At 41.2% G+C, this 24,263-nt stretch overlaps 1 protein-coding gene and 1 long non-coding RNA gene across 6 annotated transcripts in view; both read right to left on the bottom strand.

The window, feature by feature from the left end:
- Positions 1 to 24,263, bottom strand: part of LOC107583782 (zinc finger protein 423-like) — a 193,112-nt gene that overhangs the window by 28,736 nt on the left and 140,113 nt on the right. The gene's annotated exons all lie outside the window — the stretch shown is intronic.
- Positions 1,429 to 24,263, bottom strand: part of LOC107583784 (uncharacterized) — a 23,967-nt gene continuing 1,132 nt past the window's right edge. The window contains exons 2-3 of the long non-coding RNA XR_001609073.1: positions 23,726 to 23,732; positions 1,429 to 1,511 (exon numbers count right to left, since the gene is read on the bottom strand). This is a non-coding gene — a long non-coding RNA (uncharacterized lncRNA). The remainder of the gene's footprint in view (positions 1,512 to 23,725; positions 23,733 to 24,263) is intronic.

The following is a 24,263-nucleotide window of genomic DNA, read 5'->3' on the forward strand; positions in this document are numbered from 1 at the left end:
TAGGGAGGGAGTTATACAAATGAAAAAAAGATTGAAAGGATAAATGCGCTCACATGAAAAAAAAACAACGATGGAGGTGGAAATAAAATGGTGGATATTTTGAAAGAACTCAGAAAAAGGGAAGAGAGAGAGAGAGAGAGAGAGAGAGAGAGAGAGAGAGAGAGAGGGGTCCTGGCAGTAAGCCGGCTCTATGTGGATGATTGTGAGCAGTCAGAGTGACCTTGCTGCGTCTGGACCATCCCCGCCCCCTGCCCTGCGTCCGACTGTGCCCTGCCTTTGGACCCTCACCCAGGGCCAAAACACACACACTGCCATCCTGCTGGGGCCTCTATGGAACATAGGCACCATGAACATATGATATTAAACTAACACACACACACACTTAATATCAACCTAAATAATGCTTGCACATAGACACAAATCACACATTTAATGAAGACACTACATCATTTGTAGGTCATGTGTATGAACCTCTGCCAAAAACTCCCATGGACGCCCCCTCCTCTCCCTTCCATCACAATCTTTCCTCTCGCTGTTCTCAGTTGGTGCGTCTATAGACTCTTCCTCTGTAAATACTGTCATATCAAAGATCTTCAGTGGCTGTTTTATGTGGATGTTTACAAACTGATCTGAGACACATCATCAGCACCGATGATCAGAGAGCCGAGACTGTTAGGGGAGTTCATTGAAAAGAGAAGAGCTGCGGTTCTCTACATATCTGCACGTATCTGTGGGGGAGAGAGGGGAATGTTCGAGCGCAGCGACAAAGGGGAAGAATGGAGGACGGTGATGGAGAAGTGCAGAAATCCAGGTTATCAGAGCTGGTAAGACTGTGATAAATGTAATTAAGGGATTACATTAGTCACATCCGCTCGATCCGCTCACCTAAAAGGGTGCAAAAACAAGTCTTTTTTGCAAGACTTTTTAATTAAAAGTGAACAGCGTTGTTTCTATGCCACTAGCGGCACCAGTGGAATTGCCAAAACAAGAGTTTCTAAACAGGTTTCGCAAAACACTCCTGCCGCCCCCTCTTCGCTGTCTGACACTAGTGAACTCATAAGATGCACTGAATTAAATTTATAATTATTTAAATTTATATTTATAATTATTATATTTATCATTTATAAGAATTTCCAGTGAATTTGATTAGAATTTACCCCACACCACAGGAAGTTGAACTTCCTGTGGAATGACAAGAAGAAGAATTTACTGAATTGTAGTTCAAAGACATTCAGCACAGGTCAAGCAGTCTGTCTGTCTGTCCATTCAGCTGGCATTTAAACATTCTAACATAACTTTTAAGTGTTTTAAATGGTAATTTTAAGTTTTCCTAAACAGAACAAACCTCGGAATCACTGTAAACTTACTGGTTTTGAGTAATAGAACTTTGAACTTTGCACTGAAAAAGGACAAAAACATTCTGCCTATATTTTTTTTGTAAACAGATGCCTGCAGATGACTATAGCTGGGAGCTATTAGCTGGAAAACACTATGGGATCACAGCATGAAGCCTTGCTGGCGGTCTGACAAAGACACTGATTATACCTGCTGTGTTGATTGTATCTTAAAATGGGTTGCATCATTCGAATCACCAGAATCTCAGCTTTCCAAAGATATGTGACCGGTTTAGAATTTTAGTTTGAGTTGTTTTATGTCATGAAGTTAACCCTCAAAAACACCCAGTGTACCATGGGCGGTATAAAAAAAAATGGAAAGCTAACAGGCTAAACAGACAGCGTACTGAAAGCCTTTGTTTACACTTTTTGGAATTTCAGTCTACAAATGGTTTACTTTGTTATCTCAACTTATTAAACTGGAATAGAAGAAAGTATTTTAACATCGAAAAAATTATACACAACTTTGTTCATTGCTGTGCTTCCTCAAATCATGTGCAGGAGCCGTGTTTGTGTCTCAAATGACTGTTCTATCCCCTGTGCAGGGCACTGCCTTTGATGTGACTTAATGGAAAGGTTTCTTTCTGCAGATTAGGGAATAGGGAACGACTGAGCAGTTTGAAAGAAGGCCCATCTTCCCTCAGGACTGCAACTTGCTCTATGCCTGCATATCTTCTCTGCATGCCACTTCCTAAGTTGTTTTATGTCATGAAGTTAACCCTCAAAAACACCCAGTGTACCATGGGCGGTATAAAAAAAATGGAAAGCTAACAGGCTAAACAGACAGCGTACTGAAAGCCTTTGTTTACACTTTTTGGAATTTCAGTCTACAAATGGTTTACTTTGTTATCTCAACTTATTAAACTGGAATAGAAGAAAGTATTTTAACATCGAAAAAATTATACACAACTTTGTTCATTGCTGTGCTTCCTCAAATCATGTGCAGGAGCCGTGTTTGTGTCTCAAATGACTGTTCTATCCCCTGTGCAGGGCACTGCCTTTGATGTGACTTAATGGAAAGGTTTCTTTCTGCAGATTAGGGAATAGGGAACGACTGAGCAGTTTGAAAGAAGGCCCATCTTCCCTCAGGACTGCAACTTGCTCTATGCCTGCATATCTTCTCTGCATGCCACTTCCTCTGAGCCTTCATCTCCCAGCATGCCTTGCCCAGCTCCTCTGACTCTAAATCTCCCAGCATGCTTCCCCCCCACAGAGACTGGCCAGGCCATAGTGCACCTGTGAGTTACCATGGTTACCCAAACCCATGTCTTTTGTGATGCTAGGATCACATACTCAAATACAAACAAATCAATACATAATGCTGTATTAATTATTCGAAGGCCAGGATTAAATATACATGTGTTTAGAGATTTGTTTGTGCATTCAGACAGTAGTAGGGCTTTTAAAACAGCCATCTTGGATACGGCATTCCCAATTGGACAATGACTCCCAGATGATGCTGACGCACTTACAGACACAGAAAACAAAAGCCCTCATTTCCTGCTGTTGTAGAGAATCTGAGTCACTCAGCATCACGTTCAAGCTTTAAAAAGTATAAGAATGTGAAAGAATTGTTTGGAAAATGACAAAAAAAATCTCTCATAGAATATCCAAAACGTTTCCTCACTATCTTTATAGAATTTGTTTTCCAAATGCAACTTGAATTACAATTATTAACAAAGCACATCTGTGATTTGTATGCACTTATTTAGACAGATCTAGTAGTTCTTACTAAGATGACAGCGTGTATTTTCTGGCTATGGCTGTTATGGGAGGTTATATGCTCTGGATGTGTGCATTAAAAAACTAGGGTAAGAAATTAATTAAGATAAGGATCATACCTGACGCTGCTAATAAAGTGGCCGTTCTGAACAGTCCAGACCCACTGTAATGATTTAATTCTCTTTTTAAATCAGATGGGATGCCAGCAGTACTTGAACCCCCAACTGTTCCCAGAAAGGTTTTGGCAAAATATATCTACATTCATAATGAAGGTGTACCGGGCAGAGAAACAAGAAATTTAGCTTTAGTTACAGCATTCGGCAAATGTCAAAATAAACCAGGAGAAGTGTTATAAAAAATAATATACCCCAGACATTTCTATCCAAATGAGATTAGATTTCTTCAGTCCCATGAGTTGGTTGAAAATCAGGAATCAATTTGCTCTATAATTCTTACAGAGGTTGTCTAATTTTTCACAGACGTGTTCAAAAAATAAACCACAAATTTATTTGATCTCCTCAGGGAAAACTAGTCCCTTCCAAATAGTTATTTTGTCACTTTTACTTCCTTGATTTATTTCCCTTTCTTTCTGACTCCTTATATCCCAGTCCATGCAACTCCCTCATGCTCCCTTTCTGTCCCAGACAGCCTGTTTGAAGGTGAGCAGAAAGAACCACCAAAAAACAAAAAAACAAAACAAGCAACCACAAAGAAACACCAAGTACTAATATTAATATCAGGATGTCAAAGACTTGAGTTATTACAGATGACAAAGCATTAATCGAGAGAGCACAGGGCATGTTCCCCTGAGGTGTGACACCAAACTGGATGTTCAAAGAACCCAGTCGAATAAAAATCAATATTAATGCGCACACTTCCAGAACAAAGGAAGTATGTCAGTGCTTTTGTTTAGAGGATGCTTTTTCATCCTAACTTTAATTTTTTTTCTTCTTAAACCATCGTTCATTCCCTCACTGAGTGGAGGGAGGGGGTGTTTGTTCCCCTGGGAGAACTCATCTGTCCCACCTAAAGAGTCCTCAGTCAAATCAAAGCTCCCAGCAGCCCAAGGGCCCTAATTCAACATGTCACATTCACACTCACGGGAATGAAATGAGAAGGACAGCACAGGAGGGGTTACACACATTCCACTTTCCCCCCTATTTCTTTCACTATTCCTTCACAATTTTCACACCATGTTTACCGCCTTCATTCTATTTTACGGTTTAAGTTCCTGGACCTTGGCAAACAGATCTGGATGAATGTTTGGTATTTTAATAAAAAATAATGCATCTATGAATTTTATCTTTATAAATCAGAATCAGAAATAGCTTCTTTTTTTATTTTTTTTATCTAGGTATCTTTGTAATATATTTTTAGAATTTCTTTATTCATATTTGTTCATAATACATAATGTTAACATTATACAACTTGAAATGTAAAAAATGTAATGAATGTTACATGTTTTAAAAAAATTAAGGTTTAAAATAAAAAAAAATCATATGGTCAAAAAGTGGCAACTTTTCCTTCCAAACACAAACGAAACTCGCAGCCTCGGAATGACACCAAGAGTTAAGCTGAGGATAAGTGTTCGGCCTAATTTCATTGGAGGTGCACAACAAATTTGTCGAACACATGCAAGATACACACACATGCAAACAGCACACACACGCACAGATGCTCACGTGCACACCGGCCAGATGGAGTAGGCGAGGCAGGGCCAAGTGCGTGTGCACCTCATCCGTATGCCACGTTTCCTCACTCCAGCGATGGCTCCTCAATCGTTACGTCTCGGGTTTGAACTCCTGATACGAGCAGTATTGTTGTTTTGTCTTCTGCCCTCCCTCTCTCTCTCACACTCATCAAAATAACATCTGTTTACATCTATGCAAACACCTGACAGGCAGCTGATGCCCCCTTTCTCTACCCTCTGCTCTAACAAAAAGCATAAAAAAACAAATAAAACAAAAAGGAAGGGGGGGCGAGTCTAGAACCGGAGCTCATCTGGGTGTACAGCCACTGGCCTAATCCAGATGTGGGCCGCCGAGCTCTGCAGGCAAAAACACACCTGGACACATACAGCAGCAAAACAAAGGGAAAGGGGGGACACAGCCCCCTGCTCCAGACTATCTATTCTCACTCTATCCTTCGCTTTCGCTCTTTCTCTCCGTCAAATGGAGCAGGGAATTGTCCTGTCCACGTATGGTGGCCAGTCTCACCTATGAATCGAACACACAAACTCAGCTTATCCGTGAGCTAATTCTATAACTAAAGAGGGAAAAGGAGTGTTAAAGTGTCACAAACGACTGTCTCCCTCAAACCCCCCACGGCTGCCCATGCTTAATCCCCCATGATGCACCGGGGCACTTTCAGAGCCACTGAGACCCACATTGGCGCCGAGGGCTCACACACATACGGCCATCCAGATGCTATGGGTAATTAACCTACCTCTGTGAGCGAGCACTCATGTAAAAGTATGAGAGACAGACTTTGTGCGTGCGATAGAATCGTTGCCATTATAAGACGACAAAAGAAAAAGGCACGGCGGCCACAAATGTGCAGTAGCCTAAAGAAATACAATCAGTTGAGACAAAAACACAAGCACACACACACCGCAGCAGTTGAAGAGTGAGATCAGGGATGAATGCATGCTGTGGCACAGGGGAGGCAGTTCTGGGCTTGGCTATGCCCAGGGTCTTAATGACTTAATTGAGGTAATTATTTGGATAAGAAGTCCAATCACCTGCCTCTTTTCCTCAAGGTCCTCATCAGAAGCTAATTAAAGAGCCGCTCCCAGCGCGAGTCCGACCGGTGCTACGTCAGAGGGTTAAGAACTCGGTAAAGAAAGAGTAAACTCTTAACGCACCCACATCTTACTCGTCTCGCCAACCTCCTACTGACCTCTGCGCCACTATTCGAATATGTAGCTTTCTTGCTGTTTTCGAAATCGGAAAAATGCTGTAGTATATGGAGGCATCAAGGCACTTTTTAATGCAATGTTTGCATAACATTGATTCTACTTAGATACATTTTTTTCAACATATGCTTCTGTCTCTACTGAAAAATAAGTGTTGTAGTCATAAAATATTCGTCTATATAACTAAAGCAAAGGTCTTCAACGGCGGATCTGTGGGCCCCTAGGTGGGCCATGGTGGTATTGCAGGGGGGTCTGCAATTATTGTTTAATCTCCAGCTAATTTTGTGAAAAAAAGATAAAGAAAATATGCATGAAACAAAAATATTAAAGGTAACTTCAACCAAAGATGAAGTTATGATGTTTAATGTTTCATTGTCCCTTAAATTGTCATTGTCATTAAAATGTATCACAGAAAGTTAAATGTATAAATATATAGATCTGTGATTATTTTAATGGATTTGCATCATAGGGCATTATGTGAATATATCAATATGGTACTATTAAGGTGCACCAGGTTTAAAAAATGGTTGAAGGCCCCTGCTCTAAAGCATATTTGATTTTGTTTCAACGGTATGGTGATTTTGAAGTTAGTCTGTTAAATGAATAGTCCACTCAATTTATCTGCCCTCATGATTTTTAAGAAAAAACTAGGTAAAAAGACCATAAAAGTATCTTAAGTAACTTTTAGCAACACTATATGCAAAGTTTTATGAAGCCATGTGATATTAAACTGATTCAAATGACTGATTCAAATCAGTCATTCATGAAAAAATTATTCAGATTGAATTTGACTCAAAAGAACGAATTGTTCATGAATCAGATTTGACAGTCCTATGAAGAATGTAAAAAATATCAGCATATAATGGGTTTAGAGATATCATATAGCTGAAGAAGACTACTAGTCTTACCGATCACTTTTTGATTCTTTAAAGTTGTTTTTCATCAAGTCTAACAGTCCCAATCCTCATTCACTTTCATTATGTGAAAAAGAGTGGACAGAATATTCCTCAAAAATGCACCTTTTGTTTTCCACACTAGTCAGTAAGTCATAAAGGTTTGATACAACATAAGGGTGAGTAAATGATGACAGATTTTTCATTTTCTGGTGAACTATCCCTTTAAGACCTTACCAGCTGCCTTTGGTTTCTATGCTATCATCCTCATCCACATCCATTCATTCCTGTAATGCTCTAGATACTGCCTGTCAGCGGATTCTCAAGTCACCCTTCCTACTCATGTTTTTCGATTTCTCCCTCCTTAACGAATTCTTATCGCTTACCTCTCATGCCTCACGATTTCCTGTCTCATCCTCACCTCTCTCTCTCTGGCGAGGTGGCGTGTAGTGAAGAGAGGCCTCTCTCTCTGACGGCAGCTCTGCTGTGCTGGTTTAATTGCGACAGCACACTCATGAGCGGCTGGAGCTAGGGCCGCCTCAACACCTCCGCAGAGTGTTCAAGGGTAACCAGCAGGGGTCTACCACCCCCATACTCTCTCTCTCCGCCTCTCTTTCCCCTCTCTCACACACACACGTATACACACACAGACACACACATGAACGCAGTGGGCCCCTCAAACAGGCGCCCAGAGAGTAGCCGTCAAACACTCACTCCTCACATCTCATTAATCAGCTCCCAACATCAAACAGCAACGCTGCTGCTTCCCGGGGGCCTGCCCATCCGCCCGCCTCACACTGTTGTGTCTGTCGTGGCAAATGCATTTCTGTTTCTATTGTGTATGTGCATGTGTGAAGCATACTGAGTGCGCCAAGTCCGTTTTGGCCAGTTTGTGTTGGATAATGAGCCGAGTTGAGACTGTTGAGCTGAGTTTAGCAACTGTTGCCGGTGCCTGGGTCAGGCCGTTTTTTACGTTAGTCTGCTCGGGTGTTGCAGTGTTTTACAACATTCGGCGCATGTACTGTGTGCTCTTCCCTACGGCTGTGTGAATAAAATCCGACACTGTCTCTGCTCTGATTGGACAGGTGAAGATTGGCCTTTGCATTGGCGGTTATCGTGTGAAGAGACACGTGTCAGACAAACGTTCTGCCTTACAGGACGAGTGCTCCACTGTCACAAGGTTGTTGTGAATTTTGACATATCTTTAAATAAGTCACTAAATGTGTGTTGTAAATTGAGAAATTTATTCACAATATTTTTTAAGTGATTTAGAAAAAATTATTTGAAAACGTCTCAGGCTACTTATGTAACCATGGTTCCCTGAGTAGGGAACGAGACACTGCTTCCTCTAGGGGTCGCTATGGGGAACGCCTCGTCGTGACCCGTGTCTGAAGTATACATTGAAAAAACACCAACAACACGTTGGCCGGCGACAGCTACCGGTGCGACTATTAGTATAAATAGGCGCCGGGATAACATGTCATTCTCTTCTTCGTCTTCACTGACTGTTTTGTTTGAAGCGTGCATTTGAACGTGGTAAGAGCTTCGTTCCCTTTCTCTGAGTTGGTTAGACCCCAGTACCTTGGGCTCCACTCAACCAGTGTGTCTCTAATTTGACACTTGGAAGTATTGCGCCCCTCACCATTGAGGGTTACTATGAGCATGCTGCTTCCTATAGAGCGCCCGGGTTCGCTCCGTGGGCTGCTCTCGTGGTAATATTAGCAGTGCTCCCCCTTTTACCAAAGGGCTGCCTATGAGCTCGCTATTCTTTCTCAATTCGGAGTTCTCCTCTCACGTGAGAGTTGAGTTCTCTGTTTTTCCCAGAGCACCTGGAACCAGCAGCATCAGTTTTTTGGATAGCTTGCAGTACGCTTACCCTCTGATTTCTAACGATCATGCTGTGATCTCTCGTTGAGAGCTGGGTCTGTGCTCCCTCAGCTAGGTAACTTACTGCTAGCAGTTCCAGCATTGGAACATGCTGTAGGTCCGAGCCCCCCCCCCCCCTCCTCTCGTTTGAGAGCTGGGTGTGTTGCTCCCTCAGCTAAGTAAATTATTGCTAGCTATATTCCAGCATTGGAACATGCGGTAGGTCGAGCTCCCCTCTCGTTTGAGAGCTGGGTGTGTTGCTCCCTCAGCTAAGTAAATTATTGCTAGCTATATTCCAGCATTGGAACATGCGGTAGGTCGAGCTCCCCTCTCGTTTGAGAGCTGGGTGTGTTGCTCCCTCAGCTAAGTAAATTATTGCTAGCTATATTCCAGCATTGGAACATGCGGTAGGTCGAGCTCCCCTCTCGTTTGAGAGCTGGGTGTTTGCCCCCCTCAGCTAGAGATTTAATGCTAGCCAATCCAGCTTTATGCCTTAGATCGACTTGGTGACTCTCAAACATATTGGTTTTGGGATGTACCATTCCATCTATGAGATGCTCTTTCAGAGTGCCACGAGAGCCCCTTAGAACGGTATCCGAAAATCCATGTTATGGTAAGTGTGCACGCTAGTTCTTTGCGTTCTTTTCTAAAATCCTATATGGTGAGGGCTTCGCAAGGTTACTTCGTGCCCTTTCTTGAGCTGGTTAGAGCCCCGTTCACCTTGGGCGCCACTCCACCTAGGTATCCTAGGATACATACTTTAACAGGGTGTTGCTACTAGGGGTTTTTTGAGACAGTACCTTTCAGAGCTTATGCAAGAGCAAGCGGTAGCCCCTGTGTGACAGGCCAAGACTTAGTATGATACTAGGCTATTGGTCGTATCCCCTTAAAGGAATCCATTTTGATTCCAAGCCTGGAGCTCTACCCCGGGCCCAGGAGTCTGGCCCTAACAGGTACGTTTAGGTATGTAGCCTAGGCCTTTGGCCGTAGGGGATAAAGTCACGGATAGCCGTCTGACGTCCCAGGGGCAACTCACCATGAAAATAGTAAAGTTGGTACTTAGTGCTCACCATGGTTCTGACCCGCATTACCCTCAGCATGGCGGCGTGGGTATACCGTTCCCCATAGCGCCCCCTAGAGGACGCCGTTCGAAGTTCCCTTGAAAGGGAACGTCTCAGGTTACTTATGTAACCATGGTTCCCTGAGTAGGGAACGAGACACTGCGTCCTCTAGGCTTCCTGCCATGCTTTGAACGCAAGCTTCAGATGAAGAAGTGAATGACATGTTCTCCCGGCGCCTATTTATAATAATAGTCGCACCGGTAGTGACGTCATGGGCTGTCGCCGGCCAACGTGCTGTTGGTGTTTTTTCAATGTATGCTTCAGAACCAATGTATGCCATCGTTTTTTGTCTTTATAAGTTTGCAATGTTTGCAAAAACAACCTGTCTACTAAGATAGTATTTTTTCAAAATAAATAAGAAAAAAAGTGTTCAAGTAAGTACATATTCATTTGGTCATATGTAGGGCAGATAATTTAAATCCATCACCAAATGTGTGTTATCATTGAGAGACTGATTTGTGAACAAATAGAGTGATTTAGATAAAACGGTATGCCATCGTTTTCCATTTTTATGCTGTACATTATAGATGTATAATGTTTATTATTGTTAATAAAATCTATTAAATTATTGTACCAGTCACCCCCCTTTAAATAATCACATGATGAAGACGGACAGTTTTTGTTTTATCCAGCTGTATTTACTCAGTGCAACTTATAGCATCCAAGTGAAAGATATAACACTAACATGTCAGAAAAAATTAAATAACTAAAAAAACAGTATCACTGAGTTGGAAAAAGGATCATCCCCTTGTGTCAGTATTTTGTTGAACCACTTTTTGCTTTAATTACAGCCTTTAGTTTGTTGGAATATATCTCTGTCTCTACTAACTTTTCACATCTAGACTTTGCAATTTCTGCTCACTCTTCTTTGTAGAACTGCTCAAGGGCAGCAGATTTTCCTCAAGAATTTGACGGCATTTTGCCCCATCCATTTTTCTTTCTATCCTGACAAGTGCTCCAGTCTCTGCTGCAGAGAAACACCCATAACAGGATATTACCACCTCCATGTTTTACTGTAGGAATGCTGTTATTTGGATGGTGAGCTGTATAATTACATTTTAGTCTCATCTGCCTCAGAATCTTCAAGGTGCATTTTAGCAAAGCTCAGTCGTGGCTGCATGTGGCCTTTCTTGAGGAGTGGCTTTTTTCAAGCCACATTTGTGGAGAATTTGTGATATTGCTGTCACATGCTTACAATGACTACGCTTTGACATAAATTCCTGCAACTGCTTCAGAGTTGCTGTAGGCCTCTTCGTAGCCTCTCTGACCAGTTTCCTCCTGGCTCTTTCATCCAGTTTGGAGTGACTTCCTGATCCAGGGAGGGTCTGTGACCAAATACCTTCCACTTCTTAATAATAGACTTCACTGTGCTTCTAGACATTGATAAAGCCTTTGACATTTTTTTGTATCCATCTCCTGACTTGTTCCTGTCCACCAACTTTATCCCGGAGATCTTTTGACAGTACCTTGACACCCATAGTTGATTGTTTGCTTCAGTTGCACTACCATGGACTGAAATGCTCCAGGAAAGCTCTTCTCATGCTGAGCTAATCAAAATGACTACAGCTGATTACAGTTGAAAGTCAAATGGCTTTGTGTGCCATCAAGAAGGTGATTAGCTACACCTGATTGAGTTTACAAGTCATTTTAGGAAGGGGTGATGCTTTTTCCTACTGAGTGATTTTTTTTTCCTGACATGTTGGTATCATATTTACAGCTGGATAAATCAAAAACTGTATCCATCTTCATTTTAGGCATCTTCATTGCAAAGCAACAAAATGTGATTATTTTCTATACCCACTGTATGTATGTATCTGTGTGTGTATATATATATATATATATATATATATATATACACACACACAATATAATTACTTAAAATATATAAATTAAATTATTATTAATAATATATTACACATATATGATTATATTAAATAAAAAAAATTATAGATATATATATATATATATATATTTTTTTTTTTAATTATTATTATTTGATACACAAAACAGTTTTTTTTATGGTGGGTCAGTGAAAATATTAGCAGGGCAATAACAAATAACAAGTCTTACTTTTGAAGGCATGCCCAGTGTCAGTCACGCACTCACACCTTAATACGATCCATTTCCAGTGGTAGTCACCTCTAAATGACACTAAAACATTCTTCCCCCCCTTTTATGAGTGTGGCGCACAAATAGGGCGATTAGACAGCAGCTGAAGGTCCCATCAGCATTTGAGCAACGATTTGCCTCTCCCCAGCTGCAGCCCATTACAGGAGGGAATGAATTAATAAACCAGTGATGGGAGGGGTAGAGAGAGAGAGAGAGAGAGAGAGAGAGGAGAGACGAGACTCTAGAGTGCGTCTAGCCTCAGAGCTGGCCTGGCTGGAGAGCTCATCTGAATATGGACCTCGTTAGCAGGTATGGCTCACAGGCAGAGAGACAACACACAAACAAACACACATATACAGAAAATGAACAGCATAAATACAAAAGTCATAAAGTCTTGTAGAGAGAGGCTCAGTGTCTAGGGAAAGAAGCAAGGCAGAAGGACTTGGGGAATTTAGAAACAGCAGACGACTTTTATTATCTGCTATGTTAAGATGCAACACTATCTCACAATGACTAGAAGAATATAATGTATTCAGACCCTGATATATAGAGTTACTGTAGAGGAAAGCTATAAAGTGTGCCAGTTTAGTGCACTGTGAGGCCCTCAACATACACTACGTAGTATGTCAATGCAAATGCTTCTAGTTTGTTGTTCATAATGCAATTGAAGTACATTTTGTATGGGCAGAATTGTTGCTTATGGTTGCTGAGAAAGTTAGTAAAAATGTTGACATGTTTATTCCTTGCTATCTGAAAAGTAACACTGGCACAGGCATTCAAGTGCAAGTAAGAGCGCAAAGATTAAATGTACTATGTACTGTATTTTATGAAGAATGTACTTTTCAATCACTAATGAAGTAGGTATGGAGATGTGTAGTATACAGTGGGGCAAAAAAGTATTTAGTCAGCCACCAATTGTGCAAGTTCTCCCACTTAAAAAGATGAAAGAGGCCTGTAATTTTCATCATAGGTATACCTCAACTATGAGAGACAAAATGAGAAAAAAAAAATCCAGAAAATCACATTGTAGGATTTTTAAAGAATTAATTGGTAAATTCCTCGGTAAAATAAGTATTTGGTCACCTACAAACAAGCAAGATTTCTGGCTCTCACAGACCTGTAACTTCTTCTTTAAGAGGCTCCCCTGTCCTCCTGGGAGAACTTGCACAATTGGTGGCTGACTAAATACTTTTTTTCCCCACTGTATCTACATTCCCAGACATCCTACTTGCAGTACATCTGCCATATTAGATGTTGGCTTATTACTTGGAGTACTAACAACATATGTTAAAATAACTGTATATTTTTATAAGTACTAGTACTGTCAATCGATTAAAAAATGTAATTAATTGCAAATTTATTCTGAAATTAATCGCGATTAATCCCACCTAACATTAAAGTTTAAAAAAAATACTTTTACATTGCAATAATTTCACATTCAATCTTCAAATTAATGTAGAAACAATGAAGACCGTATATTTTTAATATTTGTATAATGGCATCTTTTTTTATGACTAAAGGCCAGTATCACTCTGATGTCCCTATGAAATAGTTTTTTCCCCCTAATATTTAACCATTGCTTAACCATTCAACGTGACGAAGCTATCAATTTTAACATTTATTAGACTACTTAAAATAACTTCTAATTTAAGTGAACTTAAAGGGGTTATATGATGTTGCTAAAAAGAACATTATATTGTATATTTGGTATAATGAAATGTGTTTAAGGTTAAAAAAACACATTATTTTCCACATACTGTACATTATTGTTTCTCCTCTATGCCCCGCCTTTCTGAAACAGGTCGATTTTTACAAAGCTCATCGGTCTGAAAAGCAAGGTGTGCTGTGATTGGCCAGCTATCCAGTGCGTTGTGATTGACCGAATACCTCAAGCGTGTGACGGAAATGTTACGCCCCTCACCATACTGTGATGATGCCCTGTCAGGCCGGAGAAATGATTCAAAAACATGAAAACCCATTATAAAACCATGTCTGCATTTGTGATCGGAGAAATGACAAACAACAAGCCCTACTCTACAATGCCCAAAAAACTCACTTTAAATATAAAAAATATAAAAACTCTTTAAATATAAAAAACGTACTTACAGTCTGGGAGTCAGAACAGCTGGCATTGTAGTCTACTCTACCAGGATCAGGAAACGGTCCTCCATAAAATGTGCTGCACACATCTGAATATTTCGGTTGAAGTGTTCTGGAACAGTTTTGTAAATACAACTTAACCCTAACCTAACCATACAACCTAACCAAAGTAGTTTCGCTTTCACAACGAAACACAACATCACACACGGCGGCCTAGAGTGAGCGGCAGCGGCCTAGAGTGAGTAGAGGCCGGGGGGTAGAGTGAGGAACGGCCGGAGGGCTAGAGTGAGCAGAGGCGGCGGGCTTGAGAACGGCGCGGCCGGCGGATTCCGTTTTAGGTAGGCGTGGATAAGTCTTAACTTTTATAAAGAATATCTCTTTGGATTTGAGACTTTAGTCTTTGCAACTTTACAGATCTTCTTTATGCACCAAGAGCTTGTAACACTCCAAAGAGAAAGGAAAAATTTAAATAGCATCATATGACCACTTTAACATAAACCCATTATAATAAATGTAATTTATCTGTGCCCTTCAGCAAGTAGGAAATATACAGAAATTTTATAAAGTTTTCAAACACTAAATTCTAAATTAAATATAGATGAATCCTTAAAGCTACAAAAGTTATTGATTTCTTCTTTTTTTCTTTTGATCTTTGATTACCAGACATCACAGCAGCTGGTTATTAGGTTTCTTGTCTGCTGTCCCTTTAAGAGCTGCTGATGCTGAATGTGGCGCAGATCTGACACCCATCTCTTTACCTATTCTGACCCACTTCAGTTCTTAAAGTCTCTATTGAGTAAAATCGAGGGTGTTAGATGAGGGAGACAGTGCTGGGCTTCTCCAGGACAGTTTGGAAAACCACTGCATTTCAGAGACAAGTTCTTAAATGTGACTCATATAACAAATACATACCACGCACAGTTTTAAGGCAGCTTTAATTGCCTTTTTGGTAACTTCATGACTTAACTGACGACATAACTACGATATTGCATGCTTGTAGTTTCTTTCGCGATTTGATATGAAATGATACAGGCTACAGCGCGCGCTGGCACATTTGTGCGTGCAATTGAAGAGCACGTGCTCCGAGCACAGTACTATGTCTGCCAGGGTTACCAGGTTTTCACAACAAAACTTGCCCAATTGCTACTCAAAACTAGCCCAATCGCATTTCAAGGGGGGTTCCCAGGAAAAATCGCGTTCGGGGGGGTAAAATGTTTCCATCCACGTTTTTCGGAGGGGTTCCTCCAGTAAAATTTGCATTCCAGTGACTGAATATAATGGGATAAATATCATGTTATTGGCGTTGCTTTAACCCCCCCGAATGCAATTTTTTAACTGGGGACCCCTTCGAAATGCGATTGGGCTAGTTTTGAGTAGCGATTGGGCGGGTTTTCTTGTGAAAACCTGGCAACCCTGTCTGGCACTTAAGTGAAGCAGTAGCGCACATCTGAAACGTCTCCTGTTTGATGTGGTCATAAAAACGTTCTGCATTTAAATAAACGATGGTTCTTGACACAAAAAAGAGACAGAAAGAGCAGTTTTGAGTGGGGTAGCCAACCGTACCCCCCCCCCCTTGCGTTAACGGCATGAAATATTTTTAACATGTTAAAATGAAAAAATTAATCGCCTGTGTTAACTCGCTAATTTTGACACCACTAATAAGTACACTTGTTTGGTACCTATAAAACCTTCACTTGAAAAGAATCACTTCACTTTCCGAATCTGACGTCTACTTAGCATTTATGGGATACAAAAGTGTCCACTGGCTGCACACATCAGCATCTTATCAGATGCAGAAGGTGATTCAGATATTGACGGCCTACTTATTCTTGAATACTGTGGGTTCTGAGTCATCAAACATTAATTTTACATACTGTTGCAGGACACTATGTATATTAAATCAAGAGTGGCGTAGCTGAGCTTCCAGCAGCATAATGGTGGTAATGGCATCCAGACGTTCGGCACACACTCCCACACACACACACATGCCTGCCAGCACAGAGGAAGTGCCAGCGCCACCGTAACCTGATCTCCACTTACAGCTGTCCAAACACCACAGAGAGAACGGGAGAGAGGTAGAGAAAGAGGGCAACCCTCTGGGGCTCTGGGGCAGGCTGGTGCTCCCCACAGTGAAGGGTGCATTCTTTCCTCTCCTCTCTCTTTCCTCCCCCACTCTGACTTTCTCCTTCTCTCTCCCTCTCTCTTTTTCTCCCTTGGCACCTCTTCCCCCTCCCTGCTAATACCACAGTCTGCTGTGCAGAGCTGGGCCAATCACTGGGGCATCTGGGACCTGGCTCAGGGTGGGGGGTGCAGAGACACATGATCATTGTCGTATGTGTGTGTGAATGCGCGTGTGTGTGCTGGAGCAGGGTTTAGGTTTTGATGCCTGTTTATCCTTTTGTGTTTGCGAAGGACTAGCAGCAATCTGGGGCAGTCTGTTCACATTGTTTTAAGCCTGAAAAGGAATGTTCATCTATTTGTGCTTTTGAATGAATTTATGTGTGTGTGTTTATGAAAGTGCAAATATTACAGCTTAAGGGAGTACGTGTGTGTATGTACTTCGATATAGTTTGGGGACAAAATTCTCTTCAAAAGTGAACTAAATCTGACAAAACATCCTTTAGGGAAATAAATTCATAAATTAAGTAAATAATTATTTAATATTAAAGCATTCATAAAAATAATTATATATAATATACAAATAAAAAATAAAGCATAAAAGAAGCAACCTAAATCTAAATTCTCTTTGGGAATTCATAAATTATCATTTATCATTATAAATGATCAATACACACAAATAAAAATAAAAAGTGAGCTAAATATAAAAATACTGCTGTATTATTAATTGGTAACGACAAATAAGTAGTCTATGGTATGTCCCCATTTAAATAGCCAAGTACACACACGTGTGTGTGATAATCTATGAAACTGAAATCTACCTGACTATAAAGATTACATGTTGTGGCATTCGTGTACCACTGGGTGATGTGTGTCTTGTGTTAAAGTGTAAGGGCCGAGGCTAAATTCTTTGCATTTGTGTGTGTGTGTGTGTGTGTGATGTGAAGCTCTAATCTGGCTCCTGGATGCTGGTGTCAGTGTGTGCTCTCAGCTCGCTCTCCTGGGGTTGGTGACAGTAAAGTCTCTCTAATCCCTCCAGTCCCTGATACACAACACACCTCCCGCTGCATGCTGATGAGCCTTTCTCAACCCGCACATGCTTGCACACCACGTGCATACATATGAAATCACGTATGCAAGCTCAAACGTCAAAAGTTTCTCTCTAACGGAGGAAATGAAAAGCCACAGATGTTACAAACAATGTCTACATATGCAATGAGTTGTTGTTTTCTTTTTAAACATATCAATGAAATCTACTAGCGGTTTCTGCTTGAAATTTGTTTTAAAGTAAATCCTACAGTACACCATTTTTTTAATGCAATGTACTACATAGCAGGGACGTATACAGATGGAAAGGTTGTAACACTATGTCCAAACCTGGTGCAATGCATTAAAGTGACCACTGATAAACTAATTTAAAGTAAAAAAAACTTTTATAAACAGCTGCAAATGCAACATGCAACTTGTGACGAGACACATTATTGGTTACTTGTTTCTTTTTTTTGTCCCATCACACTACTGCATTTGCACTAAGCACCAAACATGTTCTTATTGGCTTCAATTTTGTCACTTTGCAGCAAAGTGAAAGAGATGAAGAAGGATAAAGACAAGAGATGAAAAAAAGAGCGATGAGGAGTAAAAAGGAAAGGGAGAAAGCAAAGCGGGACCACGAGAGCGATCCATGAGCATGTCAGAGGCCTATCAGTAAAAGACAATGCTCATTTGCAGCACAAGTCAGGACCCTGCAGACGACCCAGGCCGAAAATGAATGGAGAAGCAGGGGAGAGAAAGAGCCAGGAGAAATGAATCCTCTAAGTCAGTCCCTCCTCTCCTCACATCCATCTAAAAGAAAGGAACAGGCCAAGATGAGGAGGAGGAGGGAAAGCTGGAAAAATGGAAGCAGTGGCTGGATGTCAGATCTAAGCCACAACACTCTGCTCCTCGTGGCTCCAAGGAGCAGGATTTACACTCCCATGGTTGTAAGAGAGACAGAGATAGATGATATTATAGCAGGAAAGCAGTGGTCCAGAAGCAGAGAGAATCATTAATGGTTATCAGAGAGGAGCAGAAGTCCCCCATCCTTGACTGGGCTTGAGAGTGCTCCTGTCTGGGTCTGTCTCCATTAGTAAGAACAGATTCCTAGTCTGGTTATATCTAATTACACTGCACCTCACTACAAATGTTAAACTCTGCGGGGCCTTTTAGCGAGTGAGCACGCCACTCAAAGCTGGATGGGAAACAGAAGCACCTCAAGTCCGCAGAAACAAGACCTGAGATCCTACACAGGTGTAGGGAGCACCTGCAGCCCACGCCATCCATCAAAGCCAAACACCTGCCTTTAGCAAACACTTCTTCTCCCGACTTTCCCTTTTTTCCCTGCCCTATCATCCCCCTTCCACCTCAGGAGCTCCACAGCCCAGCTGGATCGAGTCTTTCTCCACAAATCAAAAGAACGGCTTGTGTACAGTCCGTGTTGTCAGGCGTTTGATTGGTCTTGCCTTCCCAGCAGGCAGTGCACCAGGAGCCTTTGGGCAAGGGCGGGGCCACGGCGTCGGTCTATCAACCCCGGCTCAGCCATTCCTATTCCTGACACTCCTGACCCCATCTCACCCAGGACCCACCGCAAGTCCCATTTTACACCTTCAAAATCGAACAAAAATGCACAAATGCACACATACCAGTGACTTTTATATTGATGAGAGATGAGAAAGAGTTACATAAACACGACAACACCAGCTGACATAAAAAACACCCACAAATCTAAAACAAAGGAACCCATATCCCTAGGGTGGGCTGAGCTGTCGGTGTTGAAATGCAGTGTGGACTGGACTAAGGGGAGCGAGGACATGTTTGTGTGAGGGAGTGTGTGTATTTTGTTGTGTTTTCTGAACAACTGTCATTGTTCAGTGCTTGTTGGTGAGGGCGTCTGCGTGACAAAGGCTCCCCAGTCGGCTTTACCACAGAGACCCACTGACTTCAGCCTTCTCAGCAAACCCGAGGCCTCCTGCGACTGTGCGTGTGTGTGTTTGTGAGAATCCGAAATTCCCGCAAACCAACTAAATATGTCAGAACATTGAGAGGAGTGTCAAATCGTTCTTTTTCCCTTCTGTAATCCTCACTATATATATATATATATATATATATATATATATAAATATGTGTGTGTGTGTGTGACAGACAGACTGAGAGTGTGTGTCTTCACTTCAGACCTGGCTGCAGCTGTGCAGACTCCCTTCCACTCGACAGAGGGGGAAAAGCCTGCTTATCAGCTTATGTTAACAGTGTAGCATTTGAATTCAAAATATTGAACTACTGCTATCATGAAGCAAACACTGACGGCACTCCTGCTGTTGTAATGTGCTCTGTGACCTTAAAGACGGATCTGGGCCCATCTCAGAAACAATACAGTAAATCTGCTTAAAAGCATCTCACAAGTGAAAAAAAAAACTTCTGGAAGACTTCTCTGATCATATTCTATTCGAAAATGTCTAGATGGTAACACTTATGCTGATTACACAGGGTAGGACTGCATGTTGTTGTGATAGTGTTTACTGTATATATATATATATATATATATATATATACAGTATTTGTTATGAATGATCGTATCTTTTGGTTTGTGATCTGAATTCAATTCATTTTTAGTTAAAAAGGGAAATAATCAAATTAAATGATTATATTACTTAATTGTTTGAAACAATAATCATTATTGCATGTAAATACAACAATATAAAATTTTTACAGGAAATTATTATAATTAAATTTCATTTATTTTAAATAAATTTCAGTTTAAAAATTTTAGTCTTATGTTCATCAAGACTGCATTTATTTGATCATAAATACAGTAAAAACAATAATATAGTAAAGTTTTACAAGTAAAAAAAATAATCATTTTCTATATTAATATATTTTCAAATGTAATTTATTCAGAATTTTCCGTGGCAAATTAACCTTCAGAAATCATTTTAATATGCTGATTTGGTGCACAGGAAATATTTCTCAGTGTTGAAAATGGTGCTGCTTAATATTTTTGTGGAAATCGTAATACTTTTTTTGTTTTGTTTTCAAGATTCTTTGATAAAAAGAAAAGTTTAAAAGTTCAGTTTAAATAGAAACATTTTCTTTACTGTCACTTCTGATCAGTTTAATGCATCCTAACTGAATAAAAGTATCAATTTCTTTCAAAAAAAATTGCCAGCATAGCATTACCATGATATAAATTTGCTCATATTATATAGGATTTGGTACTGTATGTGAACTAACCCTTAGGTGGTGGTTAGGATGAATCTTGTGAGCGTTTTGCAGCATGAGAGTTACCATCTCAAACTCTTCCAATCTTTGATGACTTAGACACACAACCTCAGTAAACATTTGCTGGTAGACCATCTCTCTAGCCTGCAGCTCCTCTCCATTAATGTCCGTGCCGCTGTGATGGTGGGGTGTGTGGGTGAACGGTGGGGCTGCTGGGTCGTAGCTCCTGGAGTTGGGTGAGAAAGTATGTGGAGGGTGACAGCTGCGTGGGCCCCTCCCTGCCTGCACCCGCTGGGGGTTCTGCTGTACTTCACTCTGTGGACGGGAGCCTCTTTTAATCTACCAGCGGGGCTCCACAGCTGCTGTAAGCTAGCCCAGAAATGTCTGCCTGTCAAAAAAACCCATGCATTGCTCCCCCATTCTCTGTAACCCTTACACAACTGAGCCTTCTTCACTTATCTTCTCTTTTCTCTTACTCCCTCGCCTTCACTCTAGATACACGCTGTCAGTCAATGCAGGGTGATCCAACCACACCAGAGGAGATGAAAAACAAGAACTTCCTCTCTTGCACATCTATCTAGTACAGAAAGATGCATTAGAAGCCCTCATTATAAATATTTTCCACATAAACTTGCTAAATTTATGTTCATAAATATTATGATTATTGCCATATTGTTTTTTCTTTATTCATTTTAATTAGTCTAGTTTAAAAAATGCAATTTTTCTAAAAGCTATTTTCTTATATTAGTGACAATATAAATTAAATTTTAATTTAATCTGCACCAAATTATTTTAAATTAATTGAACACAAATAAAACGATGTAGACTAAATTCAATTCAATTTCGTTTTATTTTATCCTATTCTAAAATGTATTTTAATTTATTAATTTTGAATTCAAATGAATCACCTGTTTACTCGTTTTGCACTACTCGTTTGCACTACTCCTTTTCTCTATTTTTAAAGAAAGCACAACTGTACCATTTTTGTCATGCCATTTATACACACTACACTGAAACTGACAAGAGGTAGAGTGAGTGAGGGAGAGAGAGATGTAAGGTTGAGTTTAAGTTACACTCTTTCCTCTTGGATGTTCTCTTCCTGTCTTATCCAGAGAGTGAAGAGAGCCAGAGATCTGCAGAGGACTCCAGCCTCACTCCCCTATTAACATTCCAGGTCAAATCTCCCACCAACAAGGGCAAGAGGATGAGAGAGATGGAGGGAAAGTCAGGGGAAGAAAAGGAGGAAAGAAAGAGACAGCGAGCGAGCCAACACATTTCACCTGTTGTGCCCCCTTAACTGAAAATGGCAGTGTTGGGCACATCATGCAGGTAGTTTGGTTTCATACCAATCATGTTAAAGGGACAGTTAATCAAAAAAGGAAAATTATGTCTTCATTTACTCACCATCATGTCATTTCAAAGCCTGTAAGACTTTTATTCTTTTGTGGAACACAAAACAAGGTATTTTGAAGAATATTTTGTCTGTATAATGGAAGTCAACAGGGTCCAAAACAACACTGGACCCCACTGACTTTCACTGTATGGACAAAAAGCACTGAGACATTTTTAAAATATACTTTTTTTGTGTTTGCGTTCCACAGAAGAAAGTAAGTCATACAGGTTTGGAATGACATGAAGGCAAGGAAATGATGACAGAATTTTCAATTTCAGGTGAACTAACCCAGTTTATCTGTCATCAAACAGAAACCGAAAGGTGAAGTAACAGACTACAGTTTAGCTCTGCCCACAGTGAAATCTCATTGGTCATAAATCCTTCACCTAGCTACATATTAAACATCAAAAACATCAAATATCCCTAATGCCTGTGATTTAGTTACATCACATCTTTTAGGTTTACAAAAGGACAGGAAATTACTCCATCACGCCCATATTTACACAATTTTGACATGTGAGCATACTTAATCATTCCACACACAAACACACACGTGGGGGTACGACATATTTTTGCGTCTCCTTCGCAAACCCTCCTACCACATCTTTCCCAGCCTCAAACTCAATTAGTAAATTAGTTCCACACGACTGGGCAATAAACAGCGATCAGGGAGCTGATAAACACACACTCCACACCCCGTTAAGAATCACCTCCACTCTGGAAACACACCTCTCCTGATTCACCCAAACCACACACACACCTAACTCTCCCAGGCATCGCCAACCACTGCGCACTGTCTGCCTTCGCCTCGCTTTGCACTCGGAGCTAGCGATGCTACCCGGGACAGAAACCAATTACACTCCAGAGACCAAGACAGGAAGAGAATAAGATGAAAGGATGAGGCATTAGTCTATCGACACCTCCTCTCTGTGTCACACATTAAATCCATATCACAAATGAAGCGTTATGGCCGAATCGGATGCCGGCACCGCCGCTAATAGGCAGACTGCAGGCAGTCCGAGGGCGCGGGGGGCTGTCACTGAGGTACAACCCACTGATGGAAGGAGCGAGAGAGGGAGGGGAGTCGACAGAAGCGGCGGGAGATACAAACAGGAGGAAACTTTTAAATTATGCGCTGTGAAAAATGTGTTCGGCAGATCATCAAGTGCCATCACATCCTACTTCTGCTCGCACACATGTGGAGATAAGTCCCTCACCCACAAGAACGCACGGGCATTCTCGTACCCGCGGCCTGTGCAAACGAACAGTCGTGCACACACAAATGTGATGCGTAAACGCACAAACAAATGCTCTGGTGTGCACGTCCACGTGTGTGTATGTGTGTATTTTGACAGGGTTCAGAGAATAGAACAGTTTGCGAGAACAGTGGTTAAAGCACTTAAGCTGCTGTAATTAGAGTGTGACTGACATCAAGTGCCATCACATCCTACTTCTGCTCGCACACATGTGGAGATAAGTCCCTCACCCACAAGAACGCACGGGCATTCTCGTACCCGCGGCCTGTGCAAACGAACAGTCGTGCACACACAAATGTGATGCGTAAACGCACAAACAAATGCTCTGGTATGCACGTCCACGTGTGTGTATGTGTGTATTTTGACAGGGTTCAGAGAATAGAACAGTTTGCGAGAACAGTGGTTAAAGCACTTAAGCTGCTGTAATTAGAGTGTGACTGAAGATCCGCATTTATCAGCCATTTCAAAGAACAGCATGAGCAGGATCAACGGCAGAGACTAAACAGCCCTGCTCCCAACCAGGCTTTTATACTTCTGCAGACAAACGCACACAGTACAGCAATCTATCCAGAATGACATGCTCTAAACTCACGTCCTCTATCATACGGTCGCCAGGAGTCGCGGGCAGGGAAGGATAGACCTCTTGGCCCAGGCCAGAGAGCTCAGAGCCAGATAAGGGGGTGAGATATGGACCTGCGTATCGCTCCAATCCGACAGCCAGCGAGACGGCAGGCTCTGGGCTTAATGCAGCGAGCCAGGCTGTACCCAAAGGCCTGCTCCCATGTTGGATTCCAGTAAAAGTACTGAGTCATTTCTAGCTACACAGTCTTTGTCTTCCCCAGTAAGAAGGGAGAACATGATCCCTGACATCCTATTACAAGCAGGAGGAAGAGGAAAAAGACGGGTATGGGACAGGAGAGAAGGTGGAAAGGATCTAAAGTGGCTGTGTCCCTCTAAAACACACAATCTTATTGTATTTATATAGTATAGTTTAGTTTAAAGCTCTATTAATCCCCTCTGGGTAATTAATTCAGACTTTCGTGGTGCTTCACATATACAACACTTAACACACACATACAAATTCTCAAAATACACCAAATACATGGGGGGGGGGGGGGGTATAAAA

Source organism: Sinocyclocheilus grahami, unplaced genomic scaffold, assembly GCF_001515645.1.
Source record: "Sinocyclocheilus grahami isolate Dianchi unplaced genomic scaffold, SAMN03320097.WGS_v1.1 scaffold55.1, whole genome shotgun sequence".
Taxonomy (NCBI): domain Eukaryota; kingdom Metazoa; phylum Chordata; class Actinopteri; order Cypriniformes; family Cyprinidae; genus Sinocyclocheilus; species Sinocyclocheilus grahami.